The following is a 7647-nucleotide window of genomic DNA, read 5'->3' on the forward strand; positions in this document are numbered from 1 at the left end:
GTCAGGTGTAGGCCCAGGTTTAAGGTTAAGGCTTCGAATTCAGTCTTAGAATGGGAGAGTGCAGAGCTGGTGGTGGGTTCTGCAGGGGAACACCCGTCAGGTCGGATACACAGCCGGCTTCAACCAGCTGAGCTGAGAGAAAGGACTGGGTGCCCATGGTCGCTGGGGCCTTTGGTGACCGGCCCCCGCCCTGATGGAGGGACAGGAGCGCCCAGCACCGAACGGCAGGGAGCAAGCCACCTCCCAACCGAACGGCAGGGAGCAAGCCACCCCCCAACCGAACAGCAGGGAGCAAGGCACCTCGCCATCAGGAGGGGAGCTGAGGCCGCTGGCAACAACTCTCTCCAGTTTCTGCTTTTGCTCAGCAGGTCGAGAAAGAGAAAAACACCTTGGCCAACCCTAGAGGCAGCAGCAGCCCGTGTGGTGCTCCCGCCTCTGCCGTGCCAAGTCAGCGCTGCTTTGGGGCCGGGGCAGGTGGTGATTTGGTGGCTAGCTCTCTGGGCCTGCCCACCTCCTCCTTGAGCCCCCCACTCACCCTCCCCTGCACCCTGAGTCACCGTGTGACTGCGCTGTCCTCCAGCATCCAGGCCTGGGAGGGCCCTGTGGACCACTGAGGAAGAAGAGACGGCCCTTTAGAAGGAAACACGCCACTCCGTTCTCAGCCGAGTTAATGTTCAGCTGCCCTCACATGAAATCAAATGAAAATAACAACTGCCAGGCATCACGGTTTTATTGCCAGCCGGGCCCCAGATAAGGGCTTCCTACCCTGCACTACCAGCCTCATGCCAGGCGGGCAGACTGGCCACTGCCCCGCCTGGGCCCGGAGCGGCAGAGGCAGAACTGGAGCCCGACTGTGGGACTCTGCCCTCTGTGCCCCGACTTCTGCGTTGGCTACTGGGCAGGAAACAGCCCTGGTTTCCTGGTGAGTCCTGAGTTAGGACCGAGGGTGGCCACCGGGCAGTGGGGCTGGGCGGCCCGGGGCCAGTCCACCCAGCTGCTTCCCCCTCCCTGCTGCATGCCACACCACCCACCTTCCTTCCCCAGGGCCAGCCCACCCAGCTCCCCGCCCCCACCTCTCCAGGGCCAGTCTACCCAGCTGCCCCCTCCCCTCCTCAAGCCACACCACCCAGCTCCCTTCCCGAGGAGGTCCACCCAGCTCCCCACCCCCACCTCTCCAGGGCCAGTCTACCCAGCTGCCCCCTCTCCCCACCCCATGCCACACCACCCAGCTCCCTCGACCCCGACCCCGCCCTGGGGCCAGTCCACCCAGCTCCACCCAGCCAGCTCCTCCCTGGTTCCTGGGGAGCCCTGCCTCCAGCCCCTCCAGCCCCACCCGCTCCTGTCTCCCAGCGCACTGCTGTTTTCTTTCGGATTTGCAGGTTTTGTTCTATTTTTCAAGACAGAGACAGTTATATTCTTAACAGATTTCATCAAAAATTGATTCCCAGCAGAGAGAAAATGCGAATCAACGCAGAAATTCTTCAAGGCTGCAGGCGACTTTACATCTTGGAGCCAATGGTCATAGTTTTTCCTTTAGGATGTGGCCGGCATCCTGAGAAAGCAGGTCGCCATGGCGATGCCAGCATCACTGCTGCACCCAGAATGGAGATGACACAGACCGCCTCTGAGCTAAGCAGCTGCTTCAGAGGACGATTCCTTCCTTACAAGGACCTGATGGCGTGGTGTTGTGAACACCCAGTGCTCTTCTCACATTTAATGATGTTTTAATTTTAATAGGTTTGATAGAGGCCTACCAATGGCTACAGAAAATTGCATCATATTGACACTTGTGCACAACACCTGGTCTGAACAGAAAAGAACAGACTTTTTGCCTCTCCTTGCTGAAATAGAATCGAATCTGAATGAAGTCAGGTCAGGGTCCATTTAGAGACAAGAGTTGGCTTCACTGTGTCTCCAGTTGCTGGGTTTCTGGACGACGCGACAGGCAGGCAGGGTCCCAGCCCCTGTGTGTTCTGGGTGCCTGGTCCATGCAGCAGCTTGGGGCTCCCTCACCCCACCCAACGTCTGCCCTCTGCCCACACATGCAGCTGTGGCAAGGACCCTCCTCTCAGTTCCCACCCAATGCCCGACTTTGAAAGCACATCACCATCTCAGTGGATGGAAGTAGGGTGACTATTATTCAGAAACCGTGAGAGCCTGTAGGAAGACAACGTCATTCACTCCGGAAAACTGACCTGGGCTGAGCACAGCCTGCTCCTAGCTGATTTGGAAGGAAATTCAGGGCTGTGGGCAGGGGCAGGGGGGTGGCAACCGGAGGGGAGAGGGAAGCCATGGGCCTGAACCGCTGGCACACTGCAGCCGGAGCACCAGGCCTGCTCCTCCAGGGCCACAGCCTGTCCTCTGGGGTCTTGGGGACAAGCCCGGCCACGCTCGCACCTATTTCCTGGAACTCAGAGTTGGACTGGGGGCCCCGGTCAGCCCCCGCAGCTGCAGGCCCGATGTGGTCCAAGGCTCTTCACCCAGGGGCACGGTTAGGGCCAGCATACACGATGCCTCTTAAGCTTCCATTTCTGCACAACAGGGAGGGACGGAGGGAGGCACAGGGGCCCTGGTGCCAGGACTCACGTCTCTCCCCACCCTGCCTTTCTCCATCCGGCTCAGCGCTTGCTCTTCTTGAAACCTGGCCTCGGGGATCCCGCGTCCAAAAGGGCAGGGTCTCTCTAACACCAGATATGCTGATTCCATTTGATTTGGTCCTGTGAGTGGCCTGGAGTCTTTTTACGCTTTTGAAAGTTTGAAAAAGAAAATCCAAAGAAGAATATTTCATGACACAAACCAATTATACAAAATTCAAATTTCAGTGTCCAGAAATAAAGCTTTATTGGAGCGTGGCCACAGTGACATATGGGTGTTTTTGAGCTATAAACAGCAGGGCTGGACAGATGGTGCAAGGGGCCTGTGGCCCTTGTCACTGAAAATATTTGTCCTCCAGCTCATTTCAGAGCAAATCTGCTGAACCCTGGCCTGGGACACACAGGGACTCCTCTGTAGATGGAAATACCCTACCAGGCGTGTCTGGAGTGTTTTCCTGACTTGTCACTGTTGCTGACTTTTGCTAAATTGTTTGACTTGTTTTCCCTTAGTCATATTAAGAGTAATATACATTTGTTATAACAGACTGAAAAAAAGGAGCTGTGTATGTTGGAAGCCATTCCTAGCAGCCCCTCCTAGGGGGCCCCCGCCCCGTTCCTCTGTGGTGATCACCGTTCACGTGTCTTTGCTTCTCTGCTCAGATACAGATTCTTATTGTTTCTGTTTTTCAGGAAATGTGACTGTGCACACGTGCCTCTCTGACTTGTTTTGTTTCACTGAACACCGGATATTCCTTCAGATCCATTCAGACATCACTGATCCAGTATTGTTAATAAATGCGTAAAATTCCAGGGTAGACGTGGAATCGTTTACTCAGCTCCGCCCCATCAGAGGGCAGCAGGGCCATCGCCTTTCTCACATGAGATGGAGTTCTGGGGACACGCTCTTGTGCTCCGGTGCGTCTCGATCAGTGATTTTATTCCATAGGATAGATTCCTAGAGGGATGGGTGGGTCAGAGAGTCGGGTATGTCTCAGCTGAATACACAGTTTATTGTGACCAAACATGGTCACACTGGCTGGTGAGGACACCGGAGACGGCTGGTGAGGACGCGGTGACGGCCGGGGAGGGCGCAGAGACGGCCGGGGAGGGCAAAGTGTAATGGACAGTCTCCTCTGTGTGGCCTGAGTACTTTTCTGTTTTTTTTTAAATTCTCTCAAAAAATGCCTCTCTCCCTCTCTTTTTGTTTTAAATACAGGTTCACATTTTGAGGCTTAATGCCCCAAGAAGAGCAGTCTGGCTTGTGGGGCCTCAGGAGGCGGGTCTCCTCGGGAGGACAGACCCCAGGTGGGCCAGTCTGTCCCCGCCACGGGGGCCTCGTTGGGGCTGAGAGGGTGGTGAGTGGACGTGCGCAGCTGCGCCCGACGGGGCTGGCGAGAGAGGACAGAGCGCAGACGGGCCTGCTGCTGGGCCGCCCCGGGCCCCTGCCCCAAGGCTCCGAACCCCCTCTTCCCCGCCGCTGCCGGCAGCCGGCAGACTCCTGTTGATGCCTTGGACTTGGCCCTCAACAGACCGTCATTGATTCTATCGGATGTAGAAAAAGCACATGCATTGCTTCTAAAACACAGCAGCTCTTTAAAAAAAAAAAGGTAATTCTCCATTTTAACGGCTTGCTCTGCTCAAATCAACTTCTAATGTTTAACTAGCCTGGCCTCACATTCCTGGGTGGGGTCAGAATAATAGTCATTGTGTTTGTTTGTTTTTTTTTTTCCTGTTAAAAAAAAAAGGGGGGAAGCTACAGAAACCTTATGTGATCTTGTTTTCTTTGAACAGCAGACCAGCGTGGCAGGCGCTCCCTGTAGCTCTCGGGGAGGAGGTCGGGACAGGGTGTGACCAGAGCTCGTCTGCTCTCCTGCGCCTCGCTCTGTTCCAGCCCCGCACCCGCCGCCAGCCCTGCTCCAGCCCCTTCTCCGTTGCCACCCCCTGCTGCACCCCCGCCACCCAGAGCTCCCCAGACGAACTCAGGCTCCAAGCCCTGTGTCCTCCCACCAGCTGGGCGCCCACCGGCTATGCTCCTGCCCGACCCCTGACCTTGGGAGGGCTCCTTGCCCCTCTACTCAAGGACCACAGAAGTGCTTCCTGCAGCAGACTCTAAGCCTCTGACTGTGTGACAGTGGCACTCAGGGCGTGCCTACCGAGGGGCCACCGCTAAAGCGTCAGGACTTCATGTTGTACGTCGCTTCATGGCAAACAGACGGGGAAACGGTGGACACAGTGGCTGACTTTATTCTTCTGGGCTCCAAAATCACTGCAGATGGTGACTGCAGCCATGAAATTAAAAGACGCTTACTCCTTGGAAGGAAAGTTATGACCAACTTCGACAGCATATTAAAAAGCAGAGACATTACTTTGCCTACAAAGGTCCATCTAGTCAAGGCTATGGTTTTTCCTGTGGTCATGTATGGATATGAGAGTTAACTGTGAAGAAAGCTGAGTGCCAAAGAATTGATGCTTTTGAACTGTGGTGTTGGAGAAGACTCTTGAGAGTCCCTTGGACTGCAAGGAGATCCAACCAGTCCATCTTAAAGGAGACCAGTCCTGGGTGTTCATTGGAAGGACTGATGCTGAAGCTGAAACTCCAGTACTTTGGCCACCTCATGTGAAGAGTTGACTCATTGGAAAAGGCCCTGATGCTGGGAGGGATTGGGGGCAGGAGGAGAAGGGGACGACAGAGGATGAGATGGCTGGATGGCATCACCAAATCGATGAACATGGGTTTGGGTGGGAGTTGGTGATGGACAGGGAGGCCTGGCATGCTGTGATTCATCGGGTCGCACAGAGTCGGACCCGACTGAGCAACTGGACTGAGCTGAGCTGAGCTGAGCTGAGCTCACGCTAAGGGGCAGCTCACACCCACAGCACGTCTCCTGCTTCAAACGTCCCTCGGGCAGGTGGGCCCCGGGTCCCCGCGCCCCCCGGGGGTGGAGGCAGCACTGACTCAGGCCCACACTAGGGGCCCCTGAAGCCCCAGAGGCCTCGTCCAGAGAAGCAGGCTCGACCCCTCCAATGGGCCTTGCTCTCCAGGAGGCCCATCAACCCCGGGGTCTGCACCCTGAACGCTCGGCTTGGCAGACAGTCCAGGAGGGGGACCAGCAGGCCAGGAGGGGGGCCAGCAGGCCAGGAGGGGGGTCGACAGGCCAGGAGGGGGGCCAGCAGGCCAGGAGGGGGGCCAGCAGGCCAGGAGGGGGGTCGACAGGCCAGGAGCGGGCCTAGCAGGCCAGGATGGGGGTCGACAGGCCAGGAGGGGGCCAGCAGGCCAGGATGGGGGTCGACAGGCCAAAAGCGGGGCTAGCAGGCCAGGAGGGGGGCCAGCAGGCCAGGAGGGGGGTCGACAGGCCAAAAGCGGGGCTAGCAGGCCAGGAGGGGTGCTGACAGGCCAGGAGGGGGCTGACATCACCCACTCACGCCCCAGCCAGCCTGGACAGCCACTCAGCTCCCTCTTCTCAGGCAGTGTGATGTTCTCTCCTGTGCCAGCTTCCAGGAGACGGAAGAGACGGCGCACCGGCAGCTTCCAGGACTGTCCATTCCCCAGTCCTTCCCGGCAGAGTGTGTGTGCACATGCGTGTGCATCTGTGTACATGACTTGTCTGTACACCTATGTGCATGCATGTGTGCCTTGCACGGACAGGTGTGCACTTGGGTGCCCACACGTGTGAGCGTGCGTGCACACTTCTGCATGCGTGTCTGCACACGTGTGTCCAGTCAGATTCCCTAAGGGGGGACAGAAGGGCCTGGAGTCCCTGCTCCTGGGCCTCTGGTTGACAGCCACTCTCCCCATCCTCTGTGGGCCCGGCGGCAGAGCCCCAAGGGTCCAGACCTGCAGCTCAGAGGGCTGTAGGCGTGGCGGGCAACCCTCAGTTTCTTTCCAGTGCGGTATCCTGGATGCTGAACAGAAGCCTAGCACAGAGGATGTTTAGTGGGAAGCAGGCAGGTGGGAGCCATCCTCGGCCATGGGAGCGGGTGGAAGAGAATTAAGGAAAACGTTGTATTTCATGGCAGACGGGCTTGACCCGGCCCCCAGGGTCAGGTTTCCTGTGAAGCCAGGGAGTTGTGAACAAGGGCCTGTGAATATCTGCAGACTAGCCTCCCTCTATCCCGAGTGCTGTGGCCAGGCCTGCAGTGCCCTCCGCTCGGGGCGGGGGGTGGGGGGCAGGGGGCCATCGCCTCCCACCCTTTCCTCGCCTGGGACGCCAGGAAGCACTGCCTCTGGGGAAGTGCGGTCACTGGTTCACGGCAAGATCCTCCCACCACAAGCCGATCACAGCCTCTTCACCACTTTGTTTCGAATCCCTTGCCAAGTGCAGGTGGCGGGAGACCTCCCAAGGTCACGAGCCAGCCGGGAACAACAGTGAGTGAGGAGGGGTTTTTCAGCTGGCCTTTCCCTCCCTTTGAAATGTAGGTAAATCCTGAGACGTGAAAAGCAGTAAGTTCCACAGATAAAGAGAACGGTAGCTCTATGCTGTCCAAGTGCCGAACACGGCGCGCTGTTCACCGACGTAACTTTATAACACGTGCTCGGGTCTCCTGGAGAATCCACCTGCCCCCGACGCTGGGGGTCTGGGAGCTTACCTCCCCCAGCTGATAGAAGAACACGTCACGGCTCATTTTATTTCCTGACACACTCGCCAGTGGCCTCGTCATCGGGGAGCAGCCCATCAGGTCTGACCTGTGTATCCCTCTGCGCCGCGTGGACGCCAGGAGTGAGGGGTGACAGCCTCACCGTCTCTCCTCCGCTCTCACGGGCGTCAAGTGTAGGAGACTCCCCAGAGCCCCACCTGAAATGCCAGGGCTCTTTCTCTCCAAAGACCTCTGTGTTTTATCTCATTTAATAACTTTGAAAATTCAGAAAAGCACAGCTACTGTTTTTAAATTGACCTCAGGCATCTGTATGAAAGAGCACGTTTGTACAACCAACAAAAAGAAGCCAAGAGTAGGTCCTGTTGTTTCCCCAGTGGTTTTCGCAGCAGGACAAAGTCCCTGTTGGACATTTCTTTGCGGGGGCAGGGGGTTAACTTTCTTAGGGCTTCCCAGGTGC

General features: G+C 57.1%; 1 long non-coding RNA gene across 1 annotated transcript; it reads left to right on the plus strand.

The window, feature by feature from the left end:
* Positions 1-3457: 3457 nt before the first annotated feature.
* On the plus strand, positions 3458-5685 carry LOC128053425 (uncharacterized). The gene is made up of 3 exons (XR_008199921.1): positions 3458-3509; positions 3811-4201; positions 4386-5685. It is a non-coding gene; the product is annotated as an uncharacterized LOC128053425 (long non-coding RNA).
* Positions 5686-7647: the final 1962 nt, after the last annotated feature.

The sequence above is a fragment of the Budorcas taxicolor genome, chromosome 9, assembly GCF_023091745.1.
Source record: "Budorcas taxicolor isolate Tak-1 chromosome 9, Takin1.1, whole genome shotgun sequence".
NCBI lineage: Eukaryota > Metazoa > Chordata > Mammalia > Artiodactyla > Bovidae > Budorcas > Budorcas taxicolor.